Genomic DNA, 27,968 nt, shown 5'->3' on the forward strand with positions numbered 1-27,968 from the left:
TTGGTATGTGGGTAAGGCTTAAATTATAAATGGCTTAAATTATAAATGGTTCATGATTGACTGGCCACAAGCAACTTATTAAGAATGCACATATGGTGAAGAAACTGCAGTAGTGCACAAACAGATGAATGCAGCTGATCATAAAAAATTCTATATTAAATGGAAAAGAGTACTTGGAAAACAGTGAGTATGACAGAGACTTAACGGTAGAAGAAATCCAAATGAAGAAGGCACCTACGATTCAAAGAGCAACAAAAAACGTTTGGAATTTGGACATGTAAAACTATGGTTGATCCAAGGACTAAGCTTCTAAATGCAATTGGTAAAATTCAATGATAAAATAATATAAAAGTGCTAAATTAGAGAAATGAAACAACTACCTCAGGCCTTTACATGTGATATTAGACCCAAGTACTCACCACAGAAAACGTGGCTGTCATCCACAATGAGATCAAACTCAAAGAATTAGGGAAATATCACCCATGGAATAAGGAAATGTTCCTTTTCAGAATTACCTGATCAAGTATGTCTCTAAGAGATGTTTACAAGTTTATTCTATTACCTCTTGAAGGGACTATGCATATAAAATCTTGTACCATCTTAAATACAACCCAGGAAATTGGTTCTTAATCTATTTCTTATTTTTAAACCAATGTATGTTTGTATGTGTTTTCTTATTCTTATTATTCAGGTAGAATTGACAAGGCTATAAGAATAATTTGAATGATTTATGTCATAAAATTTTCACTCTGAAATTACTTCTAGAAGTCATTTGCTTTAAATTCCCTGTCATTCTTCAGATTAAGAAAGTGGCTATTATTGGAAAGACAAGAAATAACAATTGTTGGAGAAGAGGTGTTGAAAAAGGAACCTTCATACACTTTTGGTGGAACAGTAAATTAGAGCAGCCACCATGGAAAACAGTATGGTGATTACCCAAAAACTTAAGAAAAGAACTACCATATAACTCAGCTGTTCCGCTTTTGATTATTTACCCAAAGAATATGAAAACACTAATTCAAATAGATATATGTAACCCTTATGTTCATTGCAGCAGTATTTACAATAGCCAAGGTATGGAAACAACCTAAGTGTTCATCGATAGATGAATGGATAAAGAATATGTAAGATAGGTGTGTGTGTGTGTGTGTGTGTGTGTGTGTGTGTGTGTGTGTGTGTGTATAATGGAATATCACTGAGCCATAAAAAAAAAATTGAAATTCTGCCATTTACAACAATATGGAAGGACCTTGAAGGTATTAGGCTAAGCAAAATAAGTCAAACATGTAAGAAAGACAAACATAGTATGATTGCATTCATATGTGGAATCTAAAAGAACAAAACAAATGAACAAAAAAATAAAACAAAAACAAACTCATAGTTACAGAGACCAGGTTAGCAGTTACCAGAGGGTAAGGGGGGTGGGGGCTGGGAGAAATGGGTGAAGTGGGGGACAAATATATGCTGATTGATGGTAACTAGACTTGTGCTGATCACTTTGTAGTATATACTGATGTCAAATTACAAGTGCTGTCCACCTGAAACTTATGTAATAATTTTTTTAATTTAAAAAAGTGAGGTTAAAACAGTGTAGCTGAATTCCTCAAGGCACAGCTAATTAATTATCTCCTTAGTTAAGACTAGAAATCAGGAATCTTGATTCCCCAGTGGTGTCAAAGATTACTAATAACGACTTGACCAATTACAGTTTTTCAAGGAAAAGTTTTTTTCCCCCTTTCTAGAAGGAATAATGTCATTCTAAGAAAACTAAGATCTTTAAATGTAGGAAAATCACATTCAACTTTGAATAAAAGCTTCATCTCCAGTTTTGTTCTCCCCTCTAACCATTTAATATGGATTATGAATTGGAGGAAACTCTGGTCTTCCTTTAATTTCTAAATTCCACACAAACCACTTTTAAATATCTAAGCTTATCATTTAATTTAAATGCTGACAGACCTTACTGTATATGATTACACATTGGAATGACACTTTGAATGTGTATGATATATTTAAAAATCTAATTTAGTTTACAGATTCTCTCTCATTTTCTCTCTATGCTAGCAAAGCACACATGGATAATTAATCTTAATCTGATTCCTATCAAGAAACAGAGAGGTTAAGTGAATGGCTCCAGGTCACACAGCAAGTCAGTAGCAATTTTTTAAATGTCTTATTTAAATACAAAAACATTTAGATAATAGAATCATTATTTAGGGTCATCAATAGTGGTAACACTTGTCATGTTGAGATAAGAAAAACATATTCTAATTCTCACAGGACATTTTGTAATGGTAAAAACTGGCACAGTGAAGGCTTCCCTAAACTTAATTTCTGTATCATTTAACCTTGCATATGATAAAAAAGGAGAAATTCAATTCTAATTAGTGAAAATGTTGAATGCTCAATATTATTATAATTTTTATGGCAGCATGTATATTCATTCAGATAAAATAAGTTCAATTATTTTCCTTTTTAACTTTTATTAAACAATAAAGTCAACATTGAAAACCATGTTATTAACATTAAAATGGCACTGTTTAGATAGTGTATAATATAAATGAGCAATATTCCAAAATTCTGTTGTTTTGGCGATGAAAAACACAGAAGATGTATTAAATATTTTTGCTTATTTTGATTATAAAATCCAACAGCATATGGACCAAAAGAAATTACTTTTTCCCTAATTTTTTTTTTTTTTTTTGCAGTACCCTGGCCTCTCACTGTTGTGGCCTCTCTGGTTGCGGAGCAAAGGCTCCGGACGCGCAGGCTCAGTGGCCATGGCTCACAGGCCTAGCTGCTCTGCAGCATGTGGGATCTTCCCGGACCGGGGCACGAACCCGTGTCCCCTGCATCAGCAGGCAGACTCTCAACCACTGCGCCACCAGGGAAGCCCTTCCTTAATAAACTCCACACCTAGAGTTTATTACAGAAAGAACAGCTTCAACATTGCACTTGCTTGAAAGATTAAGAATTTGAGTTTAAGAAAGTTTTATTATGAAACATCCTCTATAAGAAAGATATTTTTACCAGTGAAAGTATATATTACATTTTTCTTTTGAGTTGCATAGCAAGCAATATACCTTACAAATATGTACTGTTAACATATTAAACTATGCTATTCTTTATATTTTTCAAATGTTTCTACCATTTTAAAAAACATTCTGAACTATATAAAAATGCATTTCAAAACGAATAATTCCTTGAAAATTCAGACACCTTTTTCTCCTTGTAACTGATTGTGATATTAACTAAATATGTTATTCCAATGATATTAATACAACTTCATTTGTTCCCTGATATTTAAACATTGAATAATTATCATATTTCCCTCACCTAGAGGGATGACCTTAGCATATATTCCATCAGGATGAGCTTTATAGTTTCTAAAATGCTTCATGAAAATTACCTATTTTGGTTATGCCTGGTGATGATGCTTCCTAAGAATTACAATAAAATTAAAAGATGCATTTTCAAACATGGCAGGGCATATAATCCATGTTTCAGTTCCTGTTGTACCAACGTGGAATATAGGCCCTGAACTTCACAGGAAGGGAAGATCTTTATCAGTAAGAGATCTTCACAGTTTATTGGGAACTACTTGAATACCCATTATTCTCTTACCATCCATATTAGGAAAATAGAAAATTAGAGTTGAATACAGCATAAGTCATTTCTAAAGCAAAATCAACCAACAAAGACACAATTTCATTGCATTAGGAGAATTTTACTCGAATGGTTTGTGTGCATGGATAATTAAATATATCCTTAAGCTACAGAATAATGGAGATGGACCAGTTGGCCACTAAGAAAGCCATCAATATAGATAGGAAACAATTCATTTTACCAACATGCAACCAATGTATATAAGAAGCTGTTAATATTCATTGAACAGAGGAATAGAAGGAATTATAATTAAGAAATTATTTTCTATTTAAAAGGAAAAGAGAGTCCAGCCTCACCACCCCAGCCTGCCACATCCCGGCACTTAGCCACCACACCAGACACAAGCGCTGTGCTCTGGGAAATGCAAGCTCGAGGAAACAACCTCCACGACATCTCCAGCTTTGGGGAGTCGGTGGCATCCGTGGCGGGAGCAGCTGTATCTGCCTCGGCTACTCAATTGGGTCCTTCCCATCGCCTCACTGAGAGCCTGTCCCAGCCACGGGGATACCTCTTTCGTCCTCCCTCTGAGGCTCATGGGACCCACGGATGGCCTCGGTGATCGAGGGCCGGACTGCAGACAGTGGCAAGAGGCCTTCAAGATGGCAGAGGAGTAAGATGCAGAGATCACCTTCCTCCCCACAGATATATCAGAAATAACTCCTACAGAACACCTGCTGAATGCTGGCAGAAGACCTCAGACTTCCCAAAAGATATATGTATTTTTTTCCTTTTTCTCTTTTTGTGAGTGTGTATGTGTATGCTTCTTGGTGTGATTTTGCCTGTATAGCTTTGCTTTTACCATTTGTCCTAGGGTTTTGTTTGTCCATTTGTTTTGTTTTTATTTTAGTATAGTTTTTAGTGCTTCTTGTCATTGGTGAATTTGTTTTTTGGTTTGGTTGCTCTCTTCTTTCTTTCTTTTTTCTTTTTTAAATTATTTTTATTTTTTTAAATAATTTTTAATTTCTTATTTTAAGAACTTTGTTTTATTATATTTTATTTTATTTTTTCTTTCTTTGTTTCTTTTTTTCTCCCTTTCCTTCTGAGCCGTGTGGCTGACAGGGTCTTGGTGCTCTGGCCAGGTGTCAGGCCTGTGCCTCTGAGGTGGAGACCCGAGTTCAGGACATTGGTCCCCCAGAGACCTCCTGGCTCCAAATAATATCAAAGAGTGAAGACTCTCCATGAGATCTCCATCTCAATGCTAAGACCCAGCTCCACTCAATGACCAGCAAGCTACAGTGCTGGACACCCTATGCCAAACAACTAGCAAGACAGGAACACAACCCCATACATTAGCAGAAAGTCTGCCTAAAATCATAACAAGGACACAGACATCCCAAAACACACCATTGGACGCTGTCCTGTGGAGCAGAAAAACAAGATCCAGCCTCATCCACTGGAACAAAGGCACCAGTCCCCTCCACAAGGACGCCTACACAACCCACTGAACAAACCTTACCCACTGGGGGAAGACACCAAAAACAACGGGAACTATGAACCAGCAGCCTGCGAAAAGGAGAACCCAAACACAGTAAGCCAAGCAAAATGAGAAGACAGAGAAACACACAGCAGATGAAGGAGCAAGGTAGAAACCCACCAGGCCAAACAAATGAAGAGGAAATAGGCAGTCTACCTGAAAAAGAATTCAGAGTAATGATGGTAAAGATGATCCAAAATCTTGGAAATAGAATAGAGAAAATAAAAGAAACGTTTAACAAAGAACTAGAAGAACTAAAGAGCAAACAAACAATGATGAACAACACAATAAAGTAAATTAAAAATTCTCTAGAAGGAATCAAAGGTAGAATAACTGAGCCAGAAAAGGAGATAAGTGACCTGAAAAATAAAATAGTGGAAATAACTACTGCAGAGCAGAATAAAGAAAAAAGAATGAAAAGAATTGAGGACAGTCTCAGAGACCTCTGGGATAATATTAACTGCACCAATGTTCAAATTATAGGGGTCCCAGAAGAAGAAGAGAAAAAGAAAGGGACTGAGAAAATATTTGAAGAGATTGTAGTTGAGAACTTCCCTAATATGGGAAAGGAAATAGTCAATCAAGTCCAGAAAGCACAGAGAGTCCCATCAAGAGTCACCAAGAAAAAAAGGGAGAAGATTCAAATGAAGAGAATTAAAACTGAAAAAGAAGAAGTAAAAACTGATACTGCAGAAATACAAAGGATCATGAGAGATTACTACAAGCAACTCTATGCCAATAAAATGGACAACCTGGAAGAAATGGACAAATTCCTAGAAAAGCATAACCTTCTGAGACTGAACCAGGAAGAAACAGAAAATACAAACAGACCAATCACAAGCACTAAAATTGACACTGTGATTAAGTCTTCCAACAGGGCTTCCCTGCTGGCGCAGTGGTTGAGAGTCTGCCTGCCAATGCAGGGGACACGGGTTCGTGCCCCGGTCCGGGAAGATCCCACATGCCGTGGAGCGGCTGGGCCCGTGAGCCATGGCCGCTGGGCCTGTGTGTCCGGAGCCTGTGCTCTGCAACAGGAGGGGCCACAGCAGTGAGAGGCCCGCGTACCACAAAAAAAAAAAAAAGTCTTCCAACAAACAAAAGCCCAGGACCAGATGGCTTCACAGGTGAATTCTATCAAACATTTATAACACTGAACTAAAATCCAATAATAATATCTGTCATCCAAAGTTCTCTTTGTGTCACAAAAATCATAAGTGCACAGTAAAGACTCAACCAAACAAAAATGTTTGAGATTGCTTAAATGGTTTGTAAAACATTTATAAATGTGTTGAAGAAGTCAGTTTGATAGCTGGAATGTAGTATTATTTCAAACCCACGGTAAATGCGATGATCTTCATCTTACAAAAGCAAATTTGACTCAATCTAATGAAAAAAAGAAAGTGGTTTTCAAATTGAGTCATGTTTAAAAATGGGCAGAAGACCTAAATAGACATTTCTCCAGAGAAGATATACAGATTGCCAAAAAACACATGAAAGGATGCTCAACATCACTAATCATTAGAGAAATGCAAATCAAAACTGCAGTGAGGTATCACCTCACACAGGTCAGAATGGCCATCATCAAAAAATCTAGAAACAATAAATGCTGGAGAGGGTGTGGAGAAAAGGGAACACTCTTGCACTGTTGGTGGGAATGTAAATTGATACAGCCACTATGGAGAACAGTATGGAGGTTCCTTAAAAAACTAAAAATAGAGCTACTATATGACCCAGCAATCCCACTACTGGGCATATACCCTGTGCAAACCATAATTCCAAGGGTCATGTACCACAATATTCATCGCAGCTCTATTTGCAATAACCAGGACATGGAAGCAACCTAAGTGTCCATTGACAGATGAATGGATAAAAAAGATATGGCACATATATACAATGGAATATTTCTCAGGCACAAAATGAAATGAAACTAAGTTATTTGTATTGAGGTGGATGGACCTAGAGTCTGTCATACAGGGTGAAGTAAGTCAGAAAGAGAAAAACAAATACTGTATGCTAACACATATATATGGAATCTCAAAAACAAAAAAAATTGTTCTGAAGAACCTAGGGGCAGGACAGGAATAAAGATGCAGATGTAGAGAATGGACTTGAGGATACGGGGATGGGGAAGGGTAAGCTGAGACGAAGTGAGAGAGTGTCATGGACATATATACACTACCAAATGTAAGATAGATAGCTAGTGGGAAGCAGCCGCATAGCACAGGGAGATCAGCGCGGTGTTTTGTGAACACCTAGAGGGATGGGATAGGGAGGGTGCGAGGGAGACGCAAGAGGGAGATATGGGGATATATGTGTATGTATAGCTGATTCACTTTGTTATAAAGCAGAAACTAACACACCATTGTAAAGCAATTATACTCCAATAAAGATGTTAAAATAAATAAATAAAATGTATATGGAGGAAAAAATAAGGAAATGGGTTTGTTATTTTAAATTTGGTAAATGGATAAAAATCAAAACAGGAAAAAAATGACTCATATCACAACCCAAATACATGCACTGTCAACATTTTGTAACATTTACTTCTAGTTTTAAATGTCAGTGTTAAAGTTATATAGTAAAATCATAATGAGCATGGAATTGTGTTTCTACTTTTTTATCAATTACTTTTAAAATCAGAAATTCTAAAGTTTTTTTCTAATATCTACATATTAGTTTATTTGCTTTATTAGTCTATTTATTATAATTTGCATTTTTTTTCCATTTCACCAGCCATTATTTTGAATCTTGTTTTCCTGTGTAACAAAAAATGATGTAATAAAAATGTATCAGAAAATGATTGCTTTTAAGATTCTCAGTATATATTGCTAAACTGATTTTTAAAAATTCTGATCAGTGTTTCTGGAGAAGCAGTACAGCATGCTGCTTAAGAGCAGAGAATCCAAAGTAGCCTTTATGGACTCTACCACTAACTTTATGGACTTTACTACTAACTTTCTGCATGACATTGGGAAGACCACTTAACCTCTCTGTGACTCAGTTGCTTCAGCTCTAAAGTTTAGGTATGTTCCTCGGAGAAGCGCTGTAGTATTAAACATTAATATATGTAAATGCTTAGAATAGTTCTTGCCCGTAGCAATGTGAACCCTGATTATAAGAAATGTATCCAGGTAAATTGATAGAAACTTGCTGTTCCCAGCTATTAATTATGTCATATTATCCAAGGTTACCCCTTTCACAGGTAAGCAAAACTTAGAATAAATATAAGCTACAGTTAAACACAGCTTGTAACCCTTTGTGTAGATATTTAATATAATATACTTGTCAACTATATATAAGCTTTTATTGGGGGAAATTTTTACTCACAGACATTTTCAAGTAATTCCTTTCTTGTTGGCAGTGGGTGTAGTTTCTTATTAGTGAATCCATCAGGGGCAAGGTGAATATGCCATTTCAGCGCATGGGTGCATGGCCTTAGCATCTGCATCCCTGCCCTAGGGATTCAGCTATTTCTGCCTTAGCATTCCATTTGACTTCTGAACTGGCAACTAGTATTTTTATTTGGCATCTACAAGGCGCGTCTAAATTATTCCTCTAAATTCCACAGGGATTTCCATAAATAAGAGTCCCATATGAAGCCATGTTTTTTAGAAGACCCATTTCCCTGTATATAATCCAAGGTCATTGACTATAGTTTAAAAGCTTACAAATATCCAAATATTCCCCTGAGGCATGAGCCTAACTTCTCTTTTCCTGCATTGTAAGTGGGTCTCAGGTCTGCCCACAGCAGGCTTTGCCTTGACTTCTTCCACCAAGGTTTTACCTTCTGCAGGGCATAGTGTCACTGATTTCCAAAAGGCAATGTGTCCCTTCAATTCAGGAACTCCCATCCGTGGACCAAGCAGTCAGCTTTGCCTTGGCGGGGGAAAAGTCAGAAGGTTCAGACTACAAATTGAAAGGGGTGTGGAAGACCTAAGAGACTCATTTGTTGGCTCTGTTGGCAATGAGGCAATAATCTGTTCATATATATGATACACTAATATTTTTTTAATATTTTTCTGACCTCTCCCGGGGCATAATTATTATTTCTAGCCTTACAATTACCTGATGCACATCTCTGATGGGGGCACTTTTGACCAATGCCCAGTAACAAGCTAGAAATGTTCATTCAAATGGCAGCATTTGTGTTCAAAACCTAGAGGTCTCTGCGGGGTAGCCTTATTCAATTTCTGCCAAGTGCTCTAGTCTTCATGTATTCTAGTTTTAAACAGGTCTAGAACTACCTGCTCAGTTGAGCCATAAGGGCTGATTGGGACTGCCTATGCTGTCACTCTTAATAAGACTTTTAATGTTTGGTTTTGCTCAGAGCCCCATTCAGGTTCTGCTATTATTTTCTTAGCTTTGTGAAAAGGATTCCTGGACAAGGAATGCATTTTTATCAAAGTCTGAACACTGCTAATCCCTGAGCTTCTTGCTTAAAACAAGTTCACTGAGAGATGGTAACTGAGTTCTCACATTTTGAAGAATGTCTCTGGTTGCTATCACCACATAATTCTCAGGAATTTCACAAAATGAATTGTCCTTGAATTCTGGGTGGATTTATTTCACAAACACTATTAGTCATATGAGTGACTACAGTTTTTAACTCCCCCTACATTTCCTCCTTTGAAGAGAGCAATTATTATTTGATCAACATAGGGAACTAACTTGCTTTTTATGGTTATCAAGTCCAAGTGCCACCTCACAAGATTATGGCATTATATTGGTGAATTCAAATAACCTTGTAGCATAGTGGATTCCATTTCACGAGAATGCAAATTGTGCCTGGGTGGGATTCAAAACTGGCATTTTAAATAAATCATTGACCATATCTATATTGACTGACCAATTCTGCTTGAACTGTTGTATTTCCTATACAGTACTTAAAATTCTTTGTAAGGGGAATTCCCCCATGCTCCAGTGGTTAAGACTCCATGCTTTCACTGCTGAGTGAGCAGTTTGGATCCTTGGTCAGGGAACTGAGATTCTATAAGACATGAGGTGTGGTCAAAAAAATACATATATATTATATAGGCGCTATATGGGTATACTTCCATACAACTGAAATGTTCAGAGGAATGAAGTTTTTAAACCTTGACAATCTACCATGAGTCTCCAGGAACTGCCTTATAAACTGACTGGAAAATACTGATGAAAAGAGAATTAGGGAGAATCAAACTCCAACTTCAGCCATTTCCTTAATTAGAACACAGATCTCATGCTGCCCCCTAAAATTCTGTATTGCCTAATTTCTACTACCTAGAAGGGCATGGATAATTACAAAAGGTCCCATTTAGCAAGGCCAATTAAAACTAGGCAAAGGACAAGCTTAGTTGATAACTCCCATGAAAAGAGTAATGGCAAAAAATGCTCCACACTCCAAAATGTCCAATACTGTTATACCTTCAGGTAAAGGTGACTTGACTAGAGAATAATCTTTTCAATTTGTAACTTTAGTTCCCTTCTTTATGTAATTGATATGCTCTGCCAGTTTAACTTGTACCTTTCAGAGTGCCATCTCTATTCCCTGTAAGGATTACTGTACATACATCCCCATATCCATCAATCCTAAAATGATTTTACATAGTATTTCCAAGCAATACCATTCAAATTGTTATAAGGCCTAAGATGCTGCCCATGTTTCCCTCCACACCACCCATGGATGAGGAAAGCAACTCTCATCCCCTCAATCTGTTTTAGATTCAATAGATTTAAGAAAAAGAGTAAACTGACCCTCCCACCCTGTTCAAGTATTTTCCAGTCTAAATCCTGATTATCTTAATTAGATTTTAACTCCTTCAGGTTAGAAAAAAATAAGACACAATTGGCATGATGTTTTAATAGGTTGGGATTAGGTCAGAGTGGATCTCTCGTCTCCTTAGCATTAAAAATATGCTATCCATTTATTCGAAGTCTTGTCAGTGTTCTTTATTTCAACACATTCTTCAAAAGCCAACAGTTGAATAGGTTATTGTTACCATCATTAGTCTTTTCATTTCTTCTTTTTGTACCATATCTCAGTTGGACCATGTGTATCATTTTCTCATCACACATCCCAAGTCACAGTACTTCCTGAATATCCTCTTAGCCTACTAAGAGCAAGGTACCTAAGTTGCTCAAGAAAGATAGTTCTTTTATTACATTCTGTATCATAGTCTGGATCAATGGCATTAAGTTCAGTGCATTACCCTTGATCATGATAAAGCCAAGCTAGGTGGATGGTCAGTACATTCTTATCACTTTAGGAGAATTCCATTTGTGAGTCAGTGCAAGTTGAGGTAATTAACCCTCCAAAGGTTTTTTTCCAAACCATCATCTTCACCCACTGTGGCAACATAATTGCTATACTGTGGAGAAACATCTATTCACAAAGGTCTGTGGCCACTTGGCCATTAGTCTATACTACTTGGCAGCATCTTAAACTGATGAAGTGTCTATTGGCTGTTAATTCTTTTTACTGGTGTCTCTCTTTAAAATGTCTAGTTCTTTCACAGAATATCCTTGGAATTCTATGGTCACCTAAGTTTTGCTTCCAGGTACTTGTATAATTGTTTTAAGTAACCAGTGGTCTTAACTGAGTTAATTTGCAACTGAATATAGCATTTTTTGCTGAGCTGTTTAGTGCATCAAGGATGTAATATATGACCGGAAAGACTTCCAAAAAAATGTCTGTTTCTTATTTTCTCATTTTTCCAGCACTGTGTATTAGAGACCTAACTTTCACCAGAGATGGTCACATTATCGAGGGAAAATATTTTTTGTACATTTTCCTTTTGCCTGGAACTCTATTCATTTAGCCCATGGTTCTAAGCTTATTTCTCCTGAATTCTTTGATAAAATTTGCCTTTCATAATCTACCTCAAGTCTTCTTTCCACCAACAATAAGTAGGCATTAAATTATCCTAAAGCATTTCTAATCCCTCTTTTTTCTTGCTAAAAAGTGCCTTAGCTATCATTTTTTGTAAAAAATAAAGATAATTCTGTTAACAGCACTAATCTAAGAAACACAGAATGAGATTATCAAATCAGACTCACAACAATCAGAGACAGACAGGCAAGTCCTGCTAAAAGCAAGCCATAGACAAGGACTTTCCTTTATCTTTCTACTAATTAATGCTGTCAAGTGTGGTGATTTGCATGTTCACAAGATTTAACCAAATCATTTCTCCCTGGTCATTCTCCCAGTTCCAACTGGAATGACAAGTCAGAGACAAGTTGCTAACCTTGCCCCCCTCCTTTTTTAATCCAAGAAAAAGTTGATGACAGTTTAACATAAATAATTTTTAGTAGGTATGGAGAGAAAATGGTTAATTAAAGAGATACATAAGATGTATAATAACTTGATTTAATTAACTGAATGTAGCACGTGTGTGCTATGGTCTGAATTTGTCTCCTCAAAAGTCATATGTTGGAATCCTAATGCCTAATGTGATGGTATTTGGAGGTGGGGCCTTTGGGAGAGAGTAGAGAGTGGAGCCTTCAGGTATGGGATTAGAACACTTATTAAAGAGGACTGGAGAGCTTGCTTGCCCCTTCCCACATGGGAGGAATTGAGGAGTCAGTGAGAAGTTGGCAGTCTGCAACCTGGAAGAGGTCCTTCACCAGACCCTGATCATGCTGGCACCCTGATCTTGGACTTCTAGCATCTAGAACGGTGAGAAATAAATATCTGTAGTTTACAAGCCATCCAATCTCTGGTATTTTGTTAGAGCAACCCAAATGGAACAAGACAATATAGAGAAATATATCCCAGGCTTCTTGATTTTTGTTTGTTGTGGTTATTTATTTATTTGTTTGTTTATGAACGAATTGAATTATCTAAATCTAGCTTTTATTTACTTCTGCTGGTTTTTCTGTTTGACTGAAGAAATAATATTAGGTTGATGAAAATAGCCAATTTTTTTACATGACTGAAATAGGCAAAGATAACTCTATATAATTTTTTTCACTAAATGAAATAAAAAACAATTTTTTTGAGTTTTATTGGTACACATTTTTTTTTATAGAATAGAGATCCTGCAGCGATTTTAGCAAGTTCTCAGACATCTTCAAAATATTCTTTCTGTTGCATTCTCTCTCTCCTCTCCCTCTGATCCCAAGTACATTTATTCCCTAAATATCTCTCTGGTGCTCTGACTTTTTTTTTCTTTGACTTCAGTTTAGATAATTTGTGTTTAATCTGCTGTTAAGCCTTTTCAGTAAATATTTTATTTCAGATACTTTAACTTCCAGTGATAGGATTTTAATAATTCTTGCTTAGAGTTAAATTTTATCCTCATAAAGTCACCCCCATTTCTCTATTGTTTATGGCAGATACAATTCTAACCCCACTATTTCTGCTAAGTATCTCTATTTACTAACAACAGTGACGGTGCTATTTGATTCATTATTTTGTAGTATTTTTTTCTTGAAAATATTTTTTAGTCATCCACAGAGTTTTGCTTTTACCCTAAAGACACAATTTGACACAAATGATTTGTCCTCAAAGCATAACTATCAAGCTTCAAAGTTATGATAGAATTTTAAGAAGACATTAGAACTATTTTACTAGTGTTGATAGTATGAGATATAATCATCTGTCCTTGTGATATTATCTTTGTAATTCTTAAAAAAATATGTATAGGTATGCATTTCAAAGCTTTCCTGGAGAATCCTTCTAGAACATCAGAAACATTGTATTCGAATTTTGGTTATACCTGCCCAATAGTAAGAATGTTTACAACTTAAAATTCTTTTATGCAATGTTTCCTTTAAAACTTGTTAGTTACCTTTTGGAATTACATTCAGAAATCCATCTAGTCTCACTACCTCCTGAAGGTCAGACATTATCTAAACCATGCAATTAACAATGTTCATTCAACATAGTTATTCAAGGATGAATTTCCTTTTGTCAGATTTCACACTTCTGATCCAGCATGTAAGGAGTTTAGAAATCACCACTGCGTCTTAACAACAGGAAAAAGCTGATAAAACTAAAAGAATCAACAACTCTTTTTTTTTTTTTGTATTGGAAGTATAGTTGACTTACAATATTATATTAGCTTCAGGCACACAACATAGTGATTTGATATAGGTTACACACCACACAAAGTTATTATAATATTACAGACTATATTCCCTGTGCTGTACATTACATCCTGTGACTTATTTGTATTTGTATCTCTTAATCCCCTTCACTTATTTCATCCATTCTACCCACACACCTCCCAGACAACCACTAGCTTCTCCTCTGAATCTGTGAGTCTATTTGGATCTCCAGTGGGACCCAGTCATAGGGACTCCCTCATACTTCTATGAGTTTTACCTGCAGGAGTGGTACCATTTTCTTACAGCAAATACTGAGGAAAAATCCCCTCGAGTTTCCAGCAGGAGGGGGGGAAAAGTATTTTGAAATATGCCAGAGTATTCTGTTCTTAACAAGTCCTGCTCTCAGAAGAAACTATTTTACTAAAGCCTAACCTGCAAAGATTTTATCATAACCTAACTCATCTGGGGGAAGGGAAATACCAAACTCTAGCTCTAGACCCCTCTAATAATGCTGATCTGACCTAACAGAGGTGGAGAGGCAGAGGACAAAAAACAACAACAACAACAACAAAAACTGAGATGCACTGGTGAAGCTCACTGTTCAGGGGCACAGGCTCACCAAAAGGTTGAAACCTAACCTAATCATAGGATTATAGAATGCTTCCCTTCCCCCAACACCTTACCACTACATTACCAAAGGCTTATGTATTGCAGTTCCTTTTACCCAGTACATGATGTCTATCTTTCAACAAAAAATTGTAAGGCATATTAAAGGTAAAAAGCACAGTTTGAAAAGACTGAACAAGCATAAGAGCCAAACACAGACATGGATGTTGGAATTAGACCAAGAGTTAAAAAAACTTAATATGGCAAGGGTTTTAATGGAAAAAGTAGATAACATATAAGAACAGATGGATAGTATAAACAAACAGATGGACATTTTAAGAAAGACTGGAAAAAATAGAACAGAATATCCAAGAATTGTGGGACAACTACAAAAGGTATAACATATGCATAATGGAAATATCAGAAGGAAAAGAAAGAGAGAAAGGAACAGAAGTAATATTTGAAGCAGTAATGACTGAGAATTTCCCCAGACGTATATCAGACACCAAACCACAGATCCAGGAAGCTCAGAGAATCTGGTTATTACATGTGATGCTGCTATTAATACATCCCAGTCATGGTATCTTTAATAATGTGGGCTGATCATAGAGATGATACACACTATTGCTAAAACAAAATGGTTACAGTTTTTCTTAAGGCATGAATTTAGAAAATAATTTCTAAACTACACATTTCACCCCTGCTTTAGGTGACAAAAATGCTGAGTCATCTAACTAATTGTGACAAAACAGTAAGTTTAGGGATGCACTAGTGTGTGATTGTAACCAAGAAAGCTTGTATCTAATCAATTATATTTTACTCTGAAATAACTAGGCAGAATTAAAGATGGTCAGATTAGGAGCTAAAATATGTCTGTAAGCGAAGAAAGGATTTGGCCTTCTATATTTGAACTAATGGCTTAGGAGAAGAAGATTGTATGTTTTTGGGTCTAAATAACATTCACCTCAGGCTCTAAAGTTCTACACATTACATGCAACAATCAAGCAAAAATTATGAAATAAATAAAAGCAAGAAATACACTGTCAAAGACAAAACAATCAACAGAAAAAGATTAGTAAAAGATGTGTATGTTGGAACTATGAGACAGATAATTTAAAATACTATGATTACTCTGTCAAAATCCTCTTGGAACATTTTGGCAGACAATTGGAAACTATAACAAAAGTTGAACTGAAATATGAAAGAAAAGATTAAATGGAAATACTGGAAGTAAAGGACACTGTAACAGATTAAGATTGCTTTAGTCAAAGTTATCCACATATTCAACTGAGTTGAGGAAAGAGTCAGTGAACTTGAAGATAGATTGAAAAACATTATCCAAACTGGAGTACAAAGGGGGATAAATATAAATAAATAAATAAGCAAATAAACAAATGAAAACAAAAATTAGAACAGAGCATCCCAGATCTGTGGAACAATATCCAATGGCTTATGTATAATTTGAGTCTGAGAAGAAGGAAAAAGAAAATGGAGGAGAAAAAATATTTGTAAAGGAAATGACTGAGGATTTTCAAAAAATAATGAAACATATTAAACCTAATATCTATAAGCTCAGAGAACTCCAAACAGGATAAATACCATAACACACACACAAAACATACAAACTACTGAAAACAAAAATAAAGAAAATTGTGAAGTAAATTAAAGGAAAATAGACACATTGCACGGACAAAAACAAAATAAGATGTGAAACAGAGTTCTCCTCAGATACTACGTAATACAGAAAATAATTAAAAGTCATCTTTAAAGTAGTGAAAGAAAACATAGCACAGAATTCAAAACCCAGTAAAGTATCTTTTGAAAAGGAAAAAGATATTTAAGAAATTAAACAAACAAAACTTCAGAGAACTTATTAAGAGAAGATCTGTACTGCAAGTAAAATGAAAGTAAGTTCTCCAAGCAGAAGGAATTTGAAAAATAATATTTTTAATAAGTATATGGAGAATATTGATACGAATCTTTATAAAAAAAATTAGATGTATTTCTATTTAGATAAGAAACAAGACAAAGAAGCCTAAAATCACTGCCACAATTTAGTATTGGTGGTCTTTGAAAACACTAGAAGTAAGAAAAGGGAGTAAAAGGTACAGGAATTAGAAGTAAAGAAATAAAAGTCTCATTTTTTTTGTAGATCATGTAATTACTATTGTAGAAAACCAAAAGAAACAATAGAAAAACTTACAGAACTAATAAAAATAATTTAATAGCTTTCCTCTGTACTAGAAAAAACAATTAGAAAATATGAGAAATAAAATATCATGTTTTTCTAGGAGTATAAATATGTTATGACAAAAAAAATTAATTCTATTAAAGGAAATAAGTGAATAATTAAAGATATTTACCATGCTTATAGAAAGGACAATATACTAAAGATATTATATCTCAAAATAACTTTATAAAGATATTATATCTCATAAAGTCATGGTCAAAATTGTATATATTTATATGGATTATGAAGACAAAGATCCACAAACAGTTAATTTCCAAAATATACTCTACCAGCTATTAAGCCATACTACAAAACCTTATTTTTAAAAACAGTATAGGTACACTGGGCAACTCAAGCAGAATAGAGAGCTCAAAAAGAGATCAATGTATATATTTTGGTATTTAATATGTGATAAACTTGATACCACAAAGCAATGGGACATGTGTCCCTGGAACAAATAGATACAGTTATTTTGGAATGAAATCTGGTTCTAGTTAATGAAATTAACTATATGTTGATCATGCAGCTCCTGGTCCACACCTCTAGATACATATCGCAGAGAGATACCAACATGTGCTCATAAGGGAATATGAACAAAGCATTGTCTGTGTTAGTAGGGAGTTATAAGCAACTCAGATATTCATCACTAGAGAAATGTACACCTTAAGTATACTCTGAAAAATCTGTGACAAATAGAGCAATGGACCAAAAGAACATAAAACAATATATGGGTACGTCCTCCAAAGACAGTGTGCATGCATGAAATTAGAAACAGAGTGAAATTTATGTAAATGTAAAAAACAAAGAAGTACTACATATTATATGTCGGTGGATACATATCTAAGGGCTTTTGTCAAAAGATTAGCTGTTTATGAGGTGGAGAGAAGAGAGATAAAAGACAAAGAAATACAAAGTAAATACATTTAAAATGAGAAGATAGGAATTTTCTTGAACATTATTAAAATTAACTAGAGCTCTAATTAAAACATAGAGCACTATGAAGCTATAGAGGGTTCTAAAGTAAGTAATTACATAGAATATGCAGATTTAATACTTGGAAAATTCTAATGTGTAGCTGGTAAGTACTATGGCTAATTATTACATTCTCTCTAGCTGACTTTTACTATTAAGATAGAAAAGCTGCTTTTTGTTTGTTATTTGTTTATCATTTTTCCTTCCTTTAATTTGATTTTGTATACATCCTTAAGGGCAGTATTTTTTCTCCAAGTGATATTTTTCACAGTGAATCTTAAGATCATGAATTTATTGTCTCAGTATACCTGTAACCTTCTTAAAGAGATTTGAACACTTAAAATATGTCCAGATCCTTTTATCAGTTCTACAGACATGCAGTAAATGTGTCTTATTCAACTTTGCTCTGCGACAAGGACCTTGAGAACATATATAGTAGTTATACAAAGAAATGGAATTTTATTTAATATGTTGGTGACATTTCTGTCAAGACATTGACCCTAGCTGAGCATACACTAAAGACCATATTGTTATTTCTAAATTTTTAAATATTATGGAAGAATTATACAAAAATGTCTGTAATAATTTAATTTACATCTATATTTTAAGCCCTTCAGCCTTCTTTTTTTTTCTTTTAGAGTCTTCCTTCTGGACTTCTGGTGAGATTATAACCCAGTGTTATTGGTTTAATAATAGTAAAGTATGATGACAGGACACTTAGGAAATGCCACTATATGTGAAACAGAATGTAATGTGATTTTAGATCTGGAAATCACTGGTGGCGAGCAAAGTGCGAATAAATATCAAATGTCTTCTCTTTAGCACTAAATGTAAAACGTTCCAAATCATTTTATCCAACTCTAGATGTTAACTTAAATGTAAATGCACATATTGAATGCAATAGCAGCATAGCAAACAGAATTCATAGCAGAACAAGTAACGTGATTGGGGATGATGTTTTACTGTATTTCTTAATGCCAAGAAACAGCAAATAGAATTGGTCTTTAAAAACACAAAGCATAGGGCTCTTCAGGTGCTATAAAAGATACAGCTGCACTATCCATGATCTAGACTGCATCTAAATTTCAATCTTGTAACATAGGAGAGTGAGGTAAAAACCTTACCTAGGCAAATGTACTAAAACAAAATCTAACATGCCACTTCCAAATGGTTAAAATATCTGCTTTAGAGCATACTTTCAAGTCTATCAATTAGCCTATTTTCTAAGACATTCATGCTGAGAGGAGTTAGCTTTCTTGATTTGGAGATAACACTGATTAAGACCAAAAAGTGAATCCTTTTATGCCTTGTGAGATCCAAAAATTACATAATATCAATTATGTTTTGTCTAAGTCAAAGACATTTGGTAAGTTTGCAGACTCATTGAAGACATACTTTTACAGGATCATTTAGAGATCTAAATTTTACTTAAGAAAATTATTCATTGGAATCTGAGGCAAAAACATAGTAATGAGAAACTCAAGATAATGGTTTGGAATTTCTATCCTGAACAAAATAAACTTACTCTTAAAGAGCTCATAATTTTTATTTTTTATTTGTCATTTGTTGCCCTAAATTGCGTCCTTATTTTCTCAAGTAAAGTTGTTCTCAGCAGGGTGTTGGGTATATCAGAATTCATCCCCAAATATCCCTTGATACAGTTAAACTATGGTATATATTTGTACAACAGAATAATTTGGCACTAGTAAAAAGCACGTGTATATCTATCTGTGTTATGCAACGTTCTCTAGAACTAGAGCTTAGAACAGTGCACATTGTATGATTTATTCTATTTTTTTTTTAAAAAGGATATGCATGTCCACCTATAGATAAACATAGGAATAGAAAGATTATTTTTACATATATGCTAGTACATATATGTACTAGCATATATGTAAAAATGGTGTAAAAGAAAAAAATTGTAAAAGAAAATGGTGTAAAAGAAAAAAATTGATGATGAATAACTTTGAAAACAAAAAATAGGGTCTGGAAAACGGAAAGAAGACATATTTGCTTCTCATTTGGTACTGTTGTGTGCTGTTTGACCTTCTTGGCAGACTGTTCATTTTATTTAAAATTAATCACTGAGGGCTTCCCTGGTGGCGCATTGGTTGAGAGTCCGCCTGCTGATGCAGGGGACACGGGTTCGTACCCCGGTCCAGGAAGATCCCACATGCCTCGGAGCGGCTGGGCCCGTGAGCCATGGCCGCTGAGCCTGCGCGTCTGGAGCCTGTGCTCCGCAACCGGAGAGGCCACAACAGTGAGAGACCCGCGTATCGCAAAAAAAAAAAAAATAATAATAATAATAAATAAATAAATAAAATTAATCACTGAGATTATCTGGCTGGTGAGATTATAGGCTATTTTAATTTTTTTCTGTACTTAAAACATAGTATGAATTAATTAATTAAAAGAAAACATAAGGCAGGAGGCAAAGAGGGAGAAAGGATGGAAGGAAAAGAGGAAGGAAGGAAAGAACAAATAGAAGAATGTTTTCAAAGCAAATGTAGCTTGCTTTCCCAATTGGTATGCCCAGCATGAGGAATGGACAGGAATGTGGAGGCAAATGCAGTGTGAAAAAATGTTGTTAAGTAACTAATACCCCTGGCCTATTATTAGAACAGAAGTATTGAGTTAACGTTTTTTGATCATTTCTTAGCATCTCATGTCAATGTGCTTAATCTTACAATGATTTCTCCTCAAAATTCTAAATATCTGACAATTCCTTTTTTTACGTAAGCTACATCAAGAAGTTTTACAAACCTTTAAATATAGAGTACCAAAGCTTTTGTAATTAAATGTTCAGCATTGGTTAACTGGGCATAAACAACTGTGAATAGTGCAGATTTTTAAAGAACATTTTGCTTGTGAAATCACTGTTCAAGTTTCCAACCAGCTATCCCTTTTAAAAATGAAATTTGACAGTATTTGCTTAAGAAAGTTGAAAAATTACTTTTGCATAAGAAAACATACCAATAAGCTATGATGCCTAGTTTTGATGTGTGTAATTAAAAGATCACCCTCTTCCCTAACTTCTAAAAAATTTCACACTTGTCTATAAATTGGTAAGATTTTCTTAGGGCAAGATATATAAAATGCCTTTATTCTGAGTATATATTTTTGATACTTTTAGGAATATATACTAAAAATATAATTAATTATATACTTTAAAAGGAATATGGAAATTTATTGGAGCATTGCTCATAATATTGTATATTTAGAAGTGACCAAAATATCTAACAAAATATGATTAGTTTTAGAAAGTATGCATTGAAAACTATTCAATCTAAGAGACACAGAGCTTATAAGTACTGCCAGATAAATCCATAATATATTTCATTTGAAAACAACCATAATACGAAATGCATAATTTCATTTCATTTGCAAGAATTACTTTTTTTCTACATATAAATTGATATATGCATAAAAAATCTGGAAAGATACACATTGGAATGTTAGAATGTTTGCTTCCAATTCATAGGATTAATGGAGCCTTTTTTCCCCATATGTGTATTATTTAGCTATTCTACAAAGAACACTTAATATTTGGATAATAGAAATAAAGTAAAAATAAACTATAAAATACCAAATTAAAATTACAGTACCACATGTCTCTGAATTATGATTTCTTCTACTCCACTCATGCCTGAAGTCTCAATTCAAACATCTTCTCTTCTGAGAAGCTTGCACAGAATTTTGCAGCTTAATTTGATCATACTGCTTTGTCTCCAGTCTACTTGTCTTTATTTTTTTAAGGTTACCTATCAAAATGAGAGCCAGTATTTAATAACAAGCCTAATTGTCCATTGAATTCCTTGAAAGCTAACACCATATCCCCATTATCTAAGAAAAATCTATAAATTAGCATTTCTTCAGTGTGGTTTAAATCAAAAATATAAGAAAGAGAAGTTTTTAAATATCCATAAACCAGTCAATATGTGCAAACTTTGGTCAATCTATAGGTAATTACACATACAATCTGTCTGTAAATAATTCTACAAGGGAAAAAAAATTCTCCTTATGAATATATGGTACTTAAAAACCATCAGTCATTGGATAACTTCTGGGAATTTTCTCATATTCAAAGTGGCAGGCTAGAAAAGATACAAATGTTTGTTAATAGCTGTGAGTGCAATATGAAATTCGATCCATTATTGATGGAACAGATCAATAATCAATAAGTGTAACACTGAAGATACTTTTGACATGTCCCTTTGTAACTGTACAACCTCTGGGCCAGCCATTTGCCTATTGCTCTCACAACTCAGTCTTTTATTTGCTCTGCTCTTTATTTCAAGGAACTGCATTCATGCAGACTTTTGCCAAATGACTTAGAGTTAGGTTTAGCCAATGCGAGGCACTGGTAGAATATTAGAGACTAGGAGAAGAGAAATCAAGGTATACCTCCTCTCCTGTGATGCCACTGATGTTGTCACAAGTGTCTGAGTCACCATGGTGGCTCTAGTTCCTGCCAGATAATGTCTCTCCCTGTGTTTACGGCACCTACTTGGCAGTCTCCACCATGGCTCTACATCCCATAGAATGACCCTGGCTTCCAGGTTAGTAACATCATTTCTACCTGTTTTCCTCTAGCTTTTGGAGTGATATCTAGTTCCTTCTGTTTACTAGTCTTTAGATTGCTTCACTGGTTCTCCAACTCTTGTATCACACATATAATCAATTATTTGTATCAAAATCTCTATGTTTGAAACAACTGGGGTGTTTTCTCGTTTTTGTCTGCTACTCAAGGCTTCTTTTGTAACTCAAATTACAGAGAAGTTTGTATGCAAAATGCCTCCCTCAGAAGTACTAGGTAGTGGGCTTCCCTGGTGGTGCAGTGGTTGAGAGTCCGCCTGCCGATGCAGGGGACACGGGTTCGTGCCCTGGTCCGGGAAGATCCCACGTGCCACGGAGAGGCTGGGCCTGTGAGCCATGGCCGCTGAGCCTGCGCGTCCAGAGCCTGTGCTCCGCAATGGGAGAGGCCACACCAGTGAGAGGCCCGCGTACCGCAAAAAAACAAAAACAAAAACAAAAAAAGTACTATGTAGCAAAAGCTCTAATTTACCTCATCTACGTATCTGGAAACCACATTCTTAAATGTATTTATAATTGAGTATACAATTGTTCAAGGACTTCTGCAAAACAACACCGACAAAACTCTTTTTACTCAGTACTTGCTAGAAGCACCACAAAATTTGAGAAAGATTTAGCTAGCACTATAGATCATGAGGCTTACAAAGATGATATACCAAAGTATATACATTTTCTTATACGGTGATATATATTATGCTTATTCATGTAAATGTCTTAAATAATGTATAGAGGTAAACACAGTGAGATTATGGGGTTTGCTTTTAATTCCTTGTCCTCATATTGATGAAGTCCTTTGTCTCAAGTAGTTAATAGAATTCTCTCTATCCTAGGTCTAGCCTAGGTTTGATTTTTTATCACCCTAATTCTGTACAGTTCATTTATCTCCGTCGGTTTATCACTGCTCCACACTTCCCAGTCCATTTAACAGTGTCTCACCTATTATTATGACTAGAGGAATCAAATTTCCTAAATAATGGTTCAAAGCAAATTCTTGGTCAACTACATTAAAGAAACTCCACACATCTGTTTGAGTTCACCACTATGTAGATCCTGGCTATGCAGAAAGCTTAGGGAATAAAAATTTCTTCCATTGCTCTGCAGATATGGCCGATGCAACTTCTTGCTTCTCAAAACTTCTTTCGGTTCTTTCTGAACTGCTGTTATGGGCCAAGTTTAAACTTTTTAAAAATACCGTCTGAGGGTGAAACGAGCATTTTCAAATAAGTGTCTGAAACAAATACCTTCATATCATTCAACGAATATTACTCTTTTGCCATTTCTTGTGAACCCCATTTTGCTAATATTACGTGTTTTGATATTTAAATAAATTTTCCAACCCAAATGAAATGACTGAGTTATTAATGGTTTTACAAAACTCTAGATGTCTGATTGTGTTTTATAATGATTTTTTGGCAGTAACATACCAAGTTAGAAGTTACCATGTTATACCTCTAAACTTTTTCTATAAAACACCACCATTGCCAAATCTTTTCTAAGAATTGTAAGTCTTCTTGGGCAAGTTTTCTGCACCTCTAGAGTCTTGCTAAATTTATCAACTTGGCAGAGCCACGTTAATGCCCTGGTCATCTTCTATGTGGAATTTGAAACCGAAACCGTGCTATTCTACACTCCTGTAAAGACTGAGAGGTGGGGGGAACTTTCTGACTCCTCTGCAGCCTTCTCATGTTGCATGATTAGCTGTTTGAGATGCTAGTTTGACCCAACTCTTTGTTTGTGGCTAGAGGGAAAGTCAAAAAGACAAGTGCCTGACGAGTTTAAACCTTCACAGGCTGTCAACAGGAGTCATAAAACCATAAATTATATGTTGTAAGAACAGATTGTGATATGCAAGAAGTCATTCACACAGGAAGGAGCAGTGAAATTTGGAGCCACTGTAAATTGGGTGCAAGCCTCAACTCTGCCACTACCTCAGTGACCTTAGACTAGCAGGTGCTCTTTTCTGAGCCTAGATTTCATTCTCTGTCATGTTAGCACAATTGACATTAGAGCCATGGCATGACATTTTGAAGATGAGAAACCTGGAAATTCCTTCCAGATTCTCTTGTTCAACCATCTGCTTCCAAAATCCTTTACAGTTTGAACTTTTTTCTTAAGTCCAAACAGTTATGTGATGATGATGATATTCAATGATGACAGCTTTAGCAGGGTTGCTTTTCATAATTTGCTTAAATTTAAAGGTAAATGTGGAACATGGTCACACAGCAGATGCAGAGATAACCTCAGCAGAATTGTCATCGTTGCAGCAGGAGTTTTAGATGGATTTAGGTCTCTATTCTGAGGCATCTAAAAGTAATTAAGAAATTGTGCCACCTGAAATAATCCTGCAAAATGAATGTGATTTCTTGACCACCAGAGACCTCTTACAGATTAAGATGTCTGGCCTGTAGTTAACTCCTTTATCATCTTTGTTGTATAGGGATCAGTTTTAAGTCACCGCATTTGTCTCTAATTCATTCAGGAAAAATATTTCTCAGGTATGGAGAAAGTATCATCATTTTACAAGTGGATTTAAGAATTGATCCTGTCTTCTTTGTAGTAAAGTATTTTTTTATAGTGGGTTAAATCTTGAGAATCAGCACTAATTTCATGATTTTTATAGGATTACCTTTATCTGTGTGTGTGTGTGTGTATGTGTGTGAGTGTATTTATATTTGCTGCTATGTCCATGTAATGACAAAACGATGTGGTTTGGAAAGAAAAATCACCTAAATGATTAATGGGATCAGAGAGGCAAAAGATTATATTTATATATATACATATATGTACAAATATATTCAAATACATATATTCCATTTATCTTATTATATGTATATAAATATATTTAAATATCTTATAACAAGTATTGTTTCTAGTAGACAAACGAGTATGATTCAAAATAAAAGATGAAACAAAGATATGTTAGTAAAAATTTGACATCAAAGAAATCCAAATTGAAACTTTGTATAACATTAATTTTGAAATATTAACCTAATATGATTTCATTGTAACCCCAGACTTTTCCAGATAAAGCATTTTTCCCCCTTTGTAGCATTTTTTTCAATGGCAATAAGGAAGTCTTAAATGTATCATATTTCTTTGTTGAAAAAAACTATACTACATTTCAATCCATGTTTGCACGTAGCTTTTACTTACCATTCAAGGAGAATTTAATTTTATTCAATCATTTAGCATTTCTTCTATAATCATTAATTCAAATTTGACTTTCTTTGAAATGAATGTGCATGCTTCCTTATATATAGTTAAGTTTTTGGTGCAATGTGCACAACCCATTTAATAACTTACAAAGTATTTTCAGTTCTTTCGTTAACCTTTCTAACAGATTGTTGATGGAAATCAATATGGAAGGGAAATTGTATAATCAAATTTCCTTAAAAGAATGTCATTACTAGTGAAAGACAGGGTTGATGACACAGAGAATTAATCTTAACTATGATATATACATTTCCCAGATATAAGAAGGTTGCTAAGAAGTTAAAATTATGAACTTCAAATTTTTTTTCCATATTTGAAATAGACAACCACTAGCAGTCAGGGTAAGAGGACAGGAGAACTCTCAGATCAAGTCATTTTGAAATAGTTTGCATGATTTTCACCTAGTTAGAATATAGAGATTGAAATAACATGGGAAGACTTGTAAGTGATAATCATGGATATAAATGACTAGCTGTTCAGGTAATTCCATTTTTGTTGTTTATAGTTGTACAGTGTAAGAATACTGCCAAAAACTACAATTAAAAGGCCAAAGAAAAATTAAATTAAAATAGAAAATACTTTTCCCAAAACCTATCAAATTTTATATTTTATGTTTTCACAGATGCTTTTTCCATGTCAAAACACATACTATTACTTTCTATCCTGCCACAGTTATACTTAATACAATGTAATTTGACTGATTTTACCAAATGTCCATTGTGTCTACTCATGTCAAATATCAATACTTGTGGACTTTGAAATTAGACCTTTTTTGTATAATAAATTCCTATAAATAGTTAAATATGCTTCAGTATTTTTCTAATTGATTGTCTTGTTTACCACCTAACAGGTGCTAGAATGACTTTGTTTTGATTATTGTAGTATTATAATTCAGTTTCACTCTGACAGGTCAATCCTCCTCCAAAATTGTCTCATCTCCAATTGCTAATCCATATTTCTCTTCAAAAATGCCCTGGTTATATCCACAGAAAACAAATTTTAGAATCAATTTGTCTATTCTTTTAAAGCATGCTGGATATTTGCATTAGAATCAACGTATTTACTGGCTAATTTATAGTTGAAATGGCATAACTGTAGTCTTGAGTCTTCCCAGTCTAGAACAGATGTGGCTCTCCATAGAGTCTACTTTTTCTTTTCTTAGTAGAATTTTGTATCTTTATTGTTCTTGTATTGTATGGTTTCCATGAATTTATTGGAAATTTTTTCCCTAGGTGGTTTTCTGTGTTGCTATTAAGAATATCAACTTTTACATATACTTAGTGGTTTATTGTTGATATATAACAAAGTTACCGATTTCATACATCATCTATAAGCTGGCTACTCTGCTTGACTCGTTTCATTTTTAGCCATTGTCAGATAAGATTCTTATTGGTTTTCTAGGAATATAAGCATATTATCTACAAATAATGGTAGTTTGCTTCCTTTTTCCTATATATCTTTTTGTTAATTTTTTTCAAATAAATGCGGTTGAGCTGAGGCAGCGGCGACGGCGGCGACGGCGGCTCTGGAGGCCGCAGTCCCATCCTGACTTCGGCCCCAGCCCCACCTTGGTGACGCTCGCTGAGTTGCTGGTGCTCCGGGCTGCCCTCCGGGCCACGGTCTCGGGCTACTTCGTCAGCATCGACGCGCATGCTGAGGAGTGCTTCTTCGAGCGGGTCACCCTGGGCACCAAGATGGGCCTCATCTTCGAGGTGGCCGAGGGCGGCTTCCTGGACATCGATGTGGAGATTGCAGGGCCTGATAATAAAGGAATTTATAAAGGAGACCGGGAGTCCAGTGGGAAATACACCTTTGCTGCTCACATGGATGGAACATTTAAGTTTTGTTTTAGCAGTAGGATGTCCACCATGACTCCAAAGATAGTGATGTTCACCATTGATATTGGGGAGGCCCCCAAATTGATATTGGGGAGGCCCCCAAATGGAAACAGAAGCTCACCAGAACAAGCTAGAAGAAATGATTAATGAGCTCACAGTGGCGATGACATCTGTAAAGCATGAACAGGAATACATGGAAGTTCGGGAGAGAATACACAGGGCAATCAATGACAACACAAACAGCAGAGTGGTCCTTTGGTCCTTCTTTGAAGCTCTTGTTCTAGTTGCCATGACATTGGGACAGATCTACTAACTGAAGAGATTTTTTGAAGTCTGGAGGGTTGTTTAA

The 27,968-nt window shown here is 35.1% G+C and overlaps 1 pseudogene; it reads left to right on the plus strand.

Annotated features, from left to right (window-relative positions):
• Window positions 1-4,027: 4,027 nt before the first annotated feature.
• On the plus strand, window positions 4,028-27,968 carry LOC103074771 (transmembrane emp24 domain-containing protein 2 pseudogene; annotated as a pseudogene).

This window comes from Lipotes vexillifer, unplaced genomic scaffold (assembly GCF_000442215.2).
Source record: "Lipotes vexillifer unplaced genomic scaffold, Lipotes_vexillifer_v1.1 scaffold922, whole genome shotgun sequence".
NCBI classification, from domain to species: Eukaryota; Metazoa; Chordata; class Mammalia; order Artiodactyla; family Lipotidae; genus Lipotes; species Lipotes vexillifer.